The sequence below is a fragment of the Cyanistes caeruleus genome, unplaced genomic scaffold (genome assembly GCF_971803275.1).
Source record: "Cyanistes caeruleus unplaced genomic scaffold, bCyaCae1.hap1.1 HAP1_SCAFFOLD_124, whole genome shotgun sequence".
In the NCBI taxonomy this organism is placed as follows: Eukaryota; Metazoa; Chordata; class Aves; order Passeriformes; family Paridae; genus Cyanistes; species Cyanistes caeruleus.
In genome coordinates, this window is record NW_028255921.1 from 283,276 (window position 1) to 294,539 (window position 11,264).

The 11,264-nt window shown below is 50.1% G+C and overlaps 1 long non-coding RNA gene across 1 annotated transcript; it reads left to right on the forward strand.

Moving 5' to 3' along the window:
* Nucleotides 1-647: 647 nt before the first annotated feature.
* On the forward strand, nucleotides 648-7,212 carry LOC147646103 (uncharacterized). The gene is made up of 5 exons (XR_015281957.1): nucleotides 648-3,169; nucleotides 3,265-3,498; nucleotides 3,791-6,327; nucleotides 6,418-6,650; nucleotides 6,943-7,212. It is a non-coding gene; the product is annotated as an uncharacterized LOC147646103 (long non-coding RNA).
* The last annotated feature ends 4,052 nt before the right edge of the window (nucleotides 7,213-11,264 follow it).

The following is an 11,264-nucleotide window of genomic DNA, read 5'->3' on the forward strand; positions in this document are numbered from 1 at the left end:
GGATGTCTGCATTTGTTCCAAAAGAGGTATGGTACTATTCCACGGAGGTGGACACCCTGCAGCTGCCTGGCTGGGCTGGAGCTCTGTGGGACAGGGTGGGAAATTTTGCTAACCTCTGCAGGCTGGCACAGACGGAGAGGAGGAGACGGACTTCGATACACAGACTGATAGAGAAGAAGCCATGGAAGTGGAGGGAGAGGATACTGGAGAGGAAGAGATGGATGTGGATATGTACGAGACAGAGGAAGAGATGGAGGTGGAAACGAAAGATTATGTTGAAGAGATGGATATTGATCTAAAAGACAAGGAGGAAGACATGGTCTTGGGATGAAGACCGATGCCAGCAGCAGAACAGGCAGGTGCTCCCCACAGGCAGAGTGGGGCCCCTGCTGCCAGCCTGGGGCCGGGCTGGGCACTTCCTGCTCAGGGGACACGCTAGCCCATGCACTGGATTCTGCTGGCCATCCCTGGCCTGGCCTGGGCTTGCTGTGGGCCACACAAGCCCTGTTCCAGTGCCTGGGCCACAGCCCCCAGCCAGGCTCCCTTCTGGCAGCAGAGTCCCACTGGGCCAGTGTCCCAGTCCGGCAGCACATGGAACACCCTTCCGTGCCTGACTGCACTGACCGTGCTACTTGTTTTTCTTCCAGGACTTAGGGACATCACAGACACAGATGCCACCCTGCTGTACATACGTTTTACAGTTGTTGTGTTCAGGATAGAGGTTTTAGAGTTTGTTTAAGTTGTCTGTAAATACGTTTCATAGAGTTTTGTTAGATCTCTTCTCAGGTAAATAGGTTCTATAGTTTGTTGTTGTTGTTGTGGTTGTTGTTGTTACCAATATTCTTACAGTGTAAATATGTGGTGTAGTTCATTCTTGTTCCTTTTCTTCTACAGATAAACAGTCTTTGATTTTCACACCCCAGTTCTCTTTGCATTTTCTTCGGGCACATTTGCAAAGCTGTGGGTTGTTTCGGGAACAATGTTTGCAGGACTCTAAAAAGAGTATCACAACCGCTCTGCCACACTCTCAGCTGCTGCTGCTGCCCCAAAAAGCACTGGCTGGCTTTGCTCACACAATCACAGTTGTGGTGGCATTTCTACCACACCACAGGACAGCGATGTTTTCCCTCTTCTCCTGGAAATACCTACAGCACTTGTGGGTAGCAAGGCAAACATGAGCCTCTTTTAGTGGCCCTTGAAATTGGACATGTGAAATGAGGCACACAAAGCCACAGGCCAGCTGAACCTGGCATCTCTGAATGGGTCTTTACATTCTTCCCAGGAAGATGAATGGCAATCACTATTTTGGCAGGGAGGAAAGTGCATCAGCTAGCAATTTGCTGTAGAAAATGTGCTTTCTGCTCCTCTCACAGCCAAAACTCCTACCCATTTCTTGGAAGTCCTTCTTAGATAAGGACCGTGTTCAACTGAGTGACAGTGAAGCCAAATGGCAATGCCGCAATCAATTGTCCTGTACACAATCTCCTTCATCCACGTGGAAGGTTACTCACGGGCACACAAGAGGACGGAAGAAACCCAAATGCATCGTTGGACATCATAAAGTCAGACGTGTTGAGGGATGAAGAAATCTTGCAGAGATATGGAAAGCTGCCCTGAAAACCCAGTTCGGGGAGAGCCTGAGCTCTTTTGTGCTTCTAGGCCTGAAGATGCTCAGCAGCTTTCCCAGATGCTCAGCAGGCAGTAGGATTGTGCCTGAATCTGGCTCTGGAAATGCCAGTGCCTCAACTGAGAGCTGTGGCAAGGATTTCCATTGCATGGAGAGGGGCCACAGTCCTGCAAGAGTCTTTCAGCAGAGCAAACAGCAGCCTGGAGGGTGGGCAATCTGTACCACTGCATGCTCATCCTTCACCACAATGCAGAGCTGCCATGGATCACTTTTTCCATTTCTCCTGTTGGGTATGTTTTGGAGAAGTTGTTCTAGGTGGCTTTGGATGGTGATCCAAGTAGGAAGCAGCCATTCGCCTGCTGTGATATCCTTACAACTAGTCCTAACTTCTCATTGCCTTTGGTTTGATTGGGGGTGTTTTATCTGTTTGTTTGATTGGTTTCTTTGGGTTGGTTTCTTTGTGTTTTTCTCTCTTTTGCTTGGAGTTTCTTTTCCTTTTTTAGAAATGACTGGTGAAGTTGGCACAACCAAACTCCAGAAAACGTAAAGCAGGCTTGACTTTCCAGAAATTGCTTTTGGCTGGCTTTAGCTGCATTCCCCAGGATCACGATCAGCAGTAGATATTTGCAGGTTTTGCTCTGCATCCTCAGCCTGCCCAGGTGTTGTTCAGTGTTTCAGCAGTGGAGAAGACGATGGATATTTTGCTAAACCTCCTTTCAAACAACAAAACTTGGGTTAGCACGACAGAAAAGAAGAAAAGAAAATCTTCGCCAGTTAGAACAGAGCCAGAGTCCCACCATTTCCCCCTCCACTTCTCTTTCTTTTCTACATTTAGAGGTAAAGCTTCCATCTTCAAAAGCTTCCATCTCTCACTTCCTGATGTAGCCATTTGCTACCCTTTAGCCTTGACTGCCACGCATCGGACTGCTGTCCGTGTGGGGCTGGGGATGCTCAGCCTGGAAAGAGAAGGGGGCTGGCGAGGCCTCCCTGCAGCTCTAGGAAAGATGGGCACAGAGAGGAGAAGCTTTTCGAATGCAGGAGTGAGCTTGAAGTTGGATCTAATGAAGCTGCTCTTTTCCACTCAGGCTGCTGGGGCACTGGCCCAGGCTGTGCACAGAGGCTGGGGATGCTCCATCCTTGGCAACATCCAAGGCCAGCTGGGAGCGGGGCTCTGAGCAACCTATTCTGGGCGAAGATCGCTCCGCTTGGAACAAGATGGTCTTTAGGGTCCCTTCCAAGCCCAAGCACCCAGGGATTCCATCATTCATTCTACGGTCTCCGTTGTCTACTTCAGCCTGGGCCTGAACTCCTGGCGGTGATGTCACAGTGCACGCTCCAGCTAGAACTTCCAGCATCCAGCAACGGCCACAACACAACCCTTGGCTCCTTGTGCCAGCACGCTCTTCATTCACCCTGCTCCAAGCCTACTCCTGTCACCTTGTTGCCACCTGCTCCCTGATTCCCCCAGCAGTCCCCAAAGCTCCCCATCGCTTGGATTTTGCTCTCCATCCCTGCAGGATGTCTGCATTTGTTCCAAAAGAGGTATGGTACTATTCCACGGAGGTGGACACCCTGCAGCTGCCTGGCTGGGCTGGAGCTCTGTGGGACAGGGTGGGAAATTTTGCTAACCTCTGCAGGCTGGCACAGACGGAGAGGAGGAGACGGACTTCGATACACAGACTGATAGAGAAGAAGCCATGGAAGTGGAGGGAGAGGATACTGGAGAGGAAGAGATGGATGTGGATATGTACGAGACAGAGGAAGAGATGGAGGTGGAAACGAAAGATTATGTTGAAGAGATGGATATTGATCTAAAAGACAAGGAGGAAGACATGGTCTTGGGATGAAGACCGATGCCAGCAGCAGAACAGGCAGGTGCTCCCCACAGGCAGAGTGGGGCCCCTGCTGCCAGCCTGGGGCCGGGCTGGGCACTTCCTGCTCAGGGGACACGCTAGCCCATGCACTGGATTCTGCTGGCCATCCCTGGCCTGGCCTGGGCTTGCTGTGGGCCACACAAGCCCTGTTCCAGTGCCTGGGCCACAGCCCCCAGCCAGGCTCCCTTCTGGCAGCAGAGTCCCACTGGGCCAGTGTCCCAGTCCGGCAGCACATGGAACACCCTTCCGTGCCTGACTGCACTGACCGTGCTACTTGTTTTTCTTCCAGGACTTAGGGACATCACAGACACAGATGCCACCCTGCTGTACATACGTTTTACAGTTGTTGTGTTCAGGATAGAGGTTTTAGAGTTTGTTTAAGTTGTCTGTAAATACGTTTCATAGAGTTTTGTTAGATCTCTTCTCAGGTAAATAGGTTCTATAGTTTGTTGTTGTTGTTGTGGTTGTTGTTGTTACCAATATTCTTACAGTGTAAATATGTGGTGTAGTTCATTCTTGTTCCTTTTCTTCTACAGATAAACAGTCTTTGATTTTCACACCCCAGTTCTCTTTGCATTTTCTTCGGGCACATTTGCAAAGCTGTGGGTTGTTTCGGGAACAATGTTTGCAGGACTCTAAAAAGAGTATCAAAACCGCTCTGCCACACTCTCAGCTGCTGCTGCTGCCCCAAAAAGCACTGGCTGGCTTTGCTCACACAATCACAGTTGTGGTGGCATTTCTACCACACCACAGGACAGCGATGTTTTCCCTCTTCTCCTGGAAATACCTACAGCACTTGTGGGTAGCAAGGCAAACATGAGCCTCTTTTAGTGGCCCTTGAAATTGGACATGTGAAATGAGGCACACAAAGCCACAGGCCAGCTGAACCTGGCATCTCTGAATGGGTCTTTACATTCTTCCCAGGAAGATGAATGGCAATCACTATTTTGGCAGGGAGGAAAGTGCATCAGCTAGCAATTTGCTGTAGAAAATGTGCTTTCTGCTCCTCTCACAGCCAAAACTCCTACCCATTTCTTGGAAGTCCTTCTTAGATAAGGACCGTGTTCAACTGAGTGACAGTGAAGCCAAATGGCAATGCCGCAATCAATTGTCCTGTACACAATCTCCTTCATCCACGTGGAAGGTTACTCACGGGCACACAAGAGGACGGAAGAAACCCAAATGCATCGTTGGACATCATAAAGTCAGACGTGTTGAGGGATGAAGAAATCTTGCAGAGATATGGAAAGCTGCCCTGAAAACCCAGTTCGGGGAGAGCCTGAGCTCTTTTGTGCTTCTAGGCCTGAAGATGCTCAGCAGCTTTCCCAGATGCTCAGCAGGCAGTAGGATTGTGCCTGAATCTGGCTCTGGAAATGCCAGTGCCTCAACTGAGAGCTGTGGCAATGATTTCCATTGCATGGAGAGGGGCCACAAGAGTCCTGCAAGAGTCTTTCAGCAGAGCAAACAGCAGCCTGGAGGGTGGGCAATGCTGCATCTGGACCACTGCATGCTCATCCTTCACCACAATGCAGAGCTGCCATGGATCACTTTTTCCATTTGTCCTGTTGGATATGTTTTGGAGAAGTTGTTCTAGGTGGCTTTGGATGGTGATCCAAGTAGGAAGCAGCCATTCGCCTGCTGTGATATCCTTACAACTAGTCCTAACTTCTCATTGCCTTTGGTTTGATTGGGGGTGTTTTATCTGTTTGTTTGATTGGTTTCTTTGGGTTGGTTTCTTTGTGTTTTTCTCTCTTTTGCTTGGAGTTTCTTTTCCTTTTTTAGAAATGACTGGTGAAGTTGGCACAACCAAACTCCAGAAAACGTAAAGCAGGCTTGACTTTCCAGAAATTGCTTTTGGCTGGCTTTAGCTGCATTCCCCAGGATCACGATCAGCAGTAGATATTTGCAGGTTTTGCTCTGCATCCTCAGCCTGCCCAGGTGTTGTTCAGTGTTTCAGCAGTGGAGAAGACGATGGATATTTTGCTAAACCTCCTTTCAAACAACAAAACTTGGGTTAGCACGACAGAAAAGAAGAAAAGAAAATCTTCGCCAGTTAGAACAGAGCCAGAGTCCCACCATTTCCCCCTCCACTTCTCTTTCTTTTCTACATTTAGAGGTAAAGCTTCCATCTCCAAAAGCTTCCATCTCTCACTTCCTGATGTAGCCATTTGCTACCCTTTAGCCTTGACTGCCACGCATCGGACTGCTGTCCGTGTGGGGCTGGGGATGCTCAGCCTGGAAAGAGAAGGGGGCTGGCGAGGCCTCCCTGCAGCTCTAGGAAAGATGGGCACAGGGAGGAGAAGCCTTTCAACTGCAGGAGTGAGCTTGAAGTTGGATCTAATGAAGCTGCTCTTTTCCACTCCGGCTGCTGGGGCACTGGCCCAGGCTGTGCACAGAGGCTGGGGATGCTCCATCCTTGGCAACATCCAAGGCCAGCTGGGAGCGGGGCTCTGAGCAACCTATTCTAGGGGAAGATCGCTCCGCTTGGAACAAGATGGTCTTTAGGGTCCCTTCCAAGCCCAAGCACCCAGGGATTCCATCATTCATTCTACGGTCTCCGTTGTCCACTTCAGCCTGGGCCTCAACTCCTGGCGGTGATGTCACAGTGCACGCTCCAGCTAGAACTTCCAGCATCCAGCAACGGCCACAACACAACCCTTGGCTCCTTGTGCCAGCACGCTCTTCATTCACCCTGCTCCAAGCCTACTCCTGTCACCTTGTTGCCACCTGCTCCCTGATTCCCCCAGCAGTCCCCAAAGCTCCCCATCGCTTGGATTTTGCTCTCCATCCCTGCAGGATGTCTGCATTTGTTCCAAAAGAGCTATGGTACTATTCCACGGAGGCGGACACCCCGCAGCTGCCTGGCTGGGCTGGAGCTCTGTGGGACAGGGTGGGAAATTTTGCTACCTCTGCAAGCTGGCACAGACGGAGAGGAGGAGACGGACGTCGATACACAGACTGATAGAGAAGAAGCCATGGAAGTGGAGGGAGAGGATACTGGAGAGGAAGAGATGGATGTGGATATGTACGAGACAGAGGAAGAGATGGAGGTGGAAACGAAAGATTATGTTGAAGAGATGGATATTGATCTAAAAGACAAGGAGGAAGACATGGTCTTGGGATGAAGACCGATGCCAGCAGCAGAACAGGCAGGTGCTCCCCACAGGCAGAGTGGGGCCCCTGCTGCCAGCCTGGGGCCGGGCTGGGCACTTCCTGCTCAGGGGACACGCTAGCCCATGCACTGGATTCTGCTGGCCATCCCTGGCCTGGCCTGGGCTTGCTGTGGGCCACACAAGCCCTGTTCCAGTGCCTGGGCCACAGCCCCCAGCCAGGCTCCCTTCTGGCAGCAGAGTCCCACTGGGCCAGTGTCCCAGTCCGGCAGCACATGGAACACCCTTCCGTGCCTGACTGCACTGACCGTGCTACTTGTTTTTCTTCCAGGACTTAGGGACATCACAGACACAGATGCCACCCTGCTGTACATACGTTTTACAGTTGTTGTGTTCAGGATAGAGGTTTTAGAGTTTGTTTAAGTTGTCTGTAAATACGTTTCATAGAGTTTTGTTAGATCTCTTCTCAGGTAAATAGGTTCTATAGTTTGTTGTTGTTGTTGTGGTTGTTGTTGTTACCAATATTCTTACAGTGTAAATATGTGGTGTAGTTCATTCTTGTTCCTTTTCTTCTACAGATAAACAGTCTTTGATTTTCACACCCCAGTTCTCTTTGCATTTTCTTCGGGCACATTTGCAAAGCTGTGGGTTGTTTCGGGAACAATGTTTGCAGGACTCTAAAAAGAGTATCAAAACCGCTCTGCCACACTCTCAGCTGCTGCTGCTGCCCCAAAAAGCACTGGCTGGCTTTGCTCACACAATCACAGTTGTGGTGGCATTTCTACCACACCACAGGACAGCGATGTTTTCCCTCTTCTCCTGGAAATACCTACAGCACTTGTGGGTAGCAAGGCAAACATGAGCCTCTTTTAGTGGCCCTTGAAATTGGACATGTGAAATGAGGCACACAAAGCCACAGGCCAGCTGAACCTGGCATCTCTGAATGGGTCTTTACATTCTTCCCAGGAAGATGAATGGCAATCACTATTTTGGCAGGGAGGAAAGTGCATCAGCTAGCAATTTGCTGTAGAAAATGTGCTTTCTGCTCCTCTCACAGCCAAAACTCCTACCCATTTCTTGGAAGTCCTTCTTAGATAAGGACCGTGTTCAACTGAGTGACAGTGAAGCCAAATGGCAATGCCGCAATCAATTGTCCTGTACACAATCTCCTTCATCCACGTGGAAGCTTACTCACGGGCACACAAGAGGACGGAAGAAACCCAAATGCATCGTTGGACATCATAAAGTCAGACGTGTTGAGGGATGAAGAAATCTTGCAGAGATATGGAAAGCTGCCCTGAAAACCCAGTTCGGGGAGAGCCTGAGCTCTTTTGTGCTTCTAGGCCTGAAGATGCTCAGCAGCTTTCCCAGATGCTCAGCAGGCAGTAGGATTGTGCCTGAATCTGGCTCTGGAAATGCCAGTGCCTCAACTGAGAGCTGTGGCAAGGATTTCCATTGCATGGAGAGGGGCCACAGTCCTGCAAGAGTCTTTCAGCAGAGCAAACAGCAGCCTGGAGGGTGGGCAATCTGTACCACTGCATGCTCATCCTTCACCACAATGCAGAGCTGCCATGGATCACTTTTTCCATTTCTCCTGTTGGGTATGTTTTGGAGAAGTTGTTCTAGGTGGCTTTGGATGGTGATCCAAGTAGGAAGCAGCCATTCGCCTGCTGTGATATCCTTACAACTAGTCCTAACTTCTCATTGCCTTTGGTTTGATTGGGGGTGTTTTATCTGTTTGTTTGATTGGTTTCTTTGGGTTGGTTTCTTTGTGTTTTTCTCTCTTTTGCTTGGAGTTTCTTTTCTTTTTTTAGAAATGACTAGTGAAGTTGGCACAACCAAACTCCAGAAAACGTAAAGCAGGCTTGACTTTCCAGAAATTGCTTTTGGCTGGCTTTAGCTGCATTCCCCAGGATCACGATCAGCAGTAGATATTTGCAGGTTTTGCTCTGCATCCTCAGCCTGCCCAGGTGTTGTTCAGTGTTTCAGCAGTGGAGAAGACGATGGATATTTTGCTAAACCTCCTTTCAAACAACAAAACTTGGGTTAGCACGACAGAAAAGAAGAAAAGAAAATCTTCGCCAGTTAGAACAGAGCCAGAGTCCCACCATTTCCCCCTCCACTTCTCTTTCTTTTCTACATTTAGAGGTAAAGCTTCCATCTTCAAAAGCTTCCATCTCTCACTTCCTGATGTAGCCATTTGCTACCCTTTAGCCTTGACTGCCACGCATCGGACTGCTGTCCGTGTGGGGCTGGGGATGCTCAGCCTGGAAAGAGAAGGGGGCTGGCGAGGCCTCCCTGCAGCTCTAGGAAAGATGGGCACAGAGAGGAGAAGCTTTTCGAATGCAGGAGTGAGCTTGAAGTTGGATCTAATGAAGCTGCTCTTTTCCACTCAGGCTGCTGGGGCACTGGCCCAGGCTGTGCACAGAGGCTGGGGATGCTCCATCCTTGGCAACATCCAAGGCCAGCTGGGAGCGGGGCTCTGAGCAACCTATTCTGGGCGAAGATCGCTCCGCTTGGAACAAGATGGTCTTTAGGGTCCCTTCCAAGCCCAAGCACCCAGGGATTCCATCATTCATTCTACGGTCTCCGTTGTCTACTTCAGCCTGGGCCTGAACTCCTGGCGGTGATGTCACAGTGCACGCTCCAGCTAGAACTTCCAGCATCCAGCAACGGCCACAACACAACCCTTGGCTCCTTGTGCCAGCACGCTCTTCATTCACCCTGCTCCAAGCCTACTCCTGTCACCTTGTTGCCACCTGCTCCCTGATTCCCCCAGCAGTCCCCAAAGCTCCCCATCGCTTGGATTTTGCTCTCCATCCCTGCAGGATGTCTGCATTTGTTCCAAAAGAGGTATGGTACTATTCCACGGAGGTGGACACCCTGCAGCTGCCTGGCTGGGCTGGAGCTCTGTGGGACAGGGTGGGAAATTTTGCTAACCTCTGCAGGCTGGCACAGACGGAGAGGAGGAGACGGACTTCGATACACAGACTGATAGAGAAGAAGCCATGGAAGTGGAGGGAGAGGATACTGGAGAGGAAGAGATGGATGTGGATATGTACGAGACAGAGGAAGAGATGGAGGTGGAAACGAAAGATTATGTTGAAGAGATGGATATTGATCTAAAAGACAAGGAGGAAGACATGGTCTTGGGATGAAGACCGATGCCAGCAGCAGAACAGGCAGGTGCTCCCCACAGGCAGAGTGGGGCCCCTGCTGCCAGCCTGGGGCCGGGCTGGGCACTTCCTGCTCAGGGGACACGCTAGCCCATGCACTGGATTCTGCTGGCCATCCCTGGCCTGGCCTGGGCTTGCTGTGGGCCACACAAGCCCTGTTCCAGTGCCTGGGCCACAGCCCCCAGCCAGGCTCCCTTCTGGCAGCAGAGTCCCACTGGGCCAGTGTCCCAGTCCGGCAGCACATGGAACACCCTTCCGTGCCTGACTGCACTGACCGTGCTACTTGTTTTTCTTCCAGGACTTAGGGACATCACAGACACAGATGCCACCCTGCTGTACATACGTTTTACAGTTGTTGTGTTCAGGATAGAGGTTTTAGAGTTTGTTTAAGTTGTCTGTAAATACGTTTCATAGAGTTTTGTTAGATCTCTTCTCAGGTAAATAGGTTCTATAGTTTGTTGTTGTTGTTGTGGTTGTTGTTGTTACCAATATTCTTACAGTGTAAATATGTGGTGTAGTTCATTCTTGTTCCTTTTCTTCTACAGATAAACAGTCTTTGATTTTCACACCCCAGTTCTCTTTGCATTTTCTTCGGGCACATTTGCAAAGCTGTGGGTTGTTTCGGGAACAATGTTTGCAGGACTCTAAAAAGAGTATCACAACCGCTCTGCCACACTCTCAGCTGCTGCTGCTGCCCCAAAAAGCACTGGCTGGCTTTGCTCACACAATCACAGTTGTGGTGGCATTTCTACCACACCACAGGACAGCGATGTTTTCCCTCTTCTCCTGGAAATACCTACAGCACTTGTGGGTAGCAAGGCAAACATGAGCCTCTTTTAGTGGCCCTTGAAATTGGACATGTGAAATGAGGCACACAAAGCCACAGGCCAGCTGAACCTGGCATCTCTGAATGGGTCTTTACATTCTTCCCAGGAAGATGAATGGCAATCACTATTTTGGCAGGGAGGAAAGTGCATCAGCTAGCAATTTGCTGTAGAAAATGTGCTTTCTGCTCCTCTCACAGCCAAAACTCCTACCCATTTCTTGGAAGTCCTTCTTAGATAAGGACCGTGTTCAACTGAGTGACAGTGAAGCCAAATGGCAATGCCGCAATCAATTGTCCTGTACACAATCTCCTTCATCCACGTGGAAGGTTACTCACGGGCACACAAGAGGACGGAAGAAACCCAAATGCATCGTTGGACATCATAAAGTCAGACGTGTTGAGGGATGAAGAAATCTTGCAGAGATATGGAAAGCTGCCCTGAAAACCCAGTTCGGGGAGAGCCTGAGCTCTTTTGTGCTTCTAGGCCTGAAGATGCTCAGCAGCTTTCCCAGATGCTCAGCAGGCAGTAGGATTGTGCCTGAATCTGGCTCTGGAAATGCCAGTGCCTCAACTGAGAGCTGTGGCAAGGATTTCCATTGCATGGAGAGGGGCCACAAGAGTCCTGCAAGAGTCTTTCAGCAGAGCAAACAG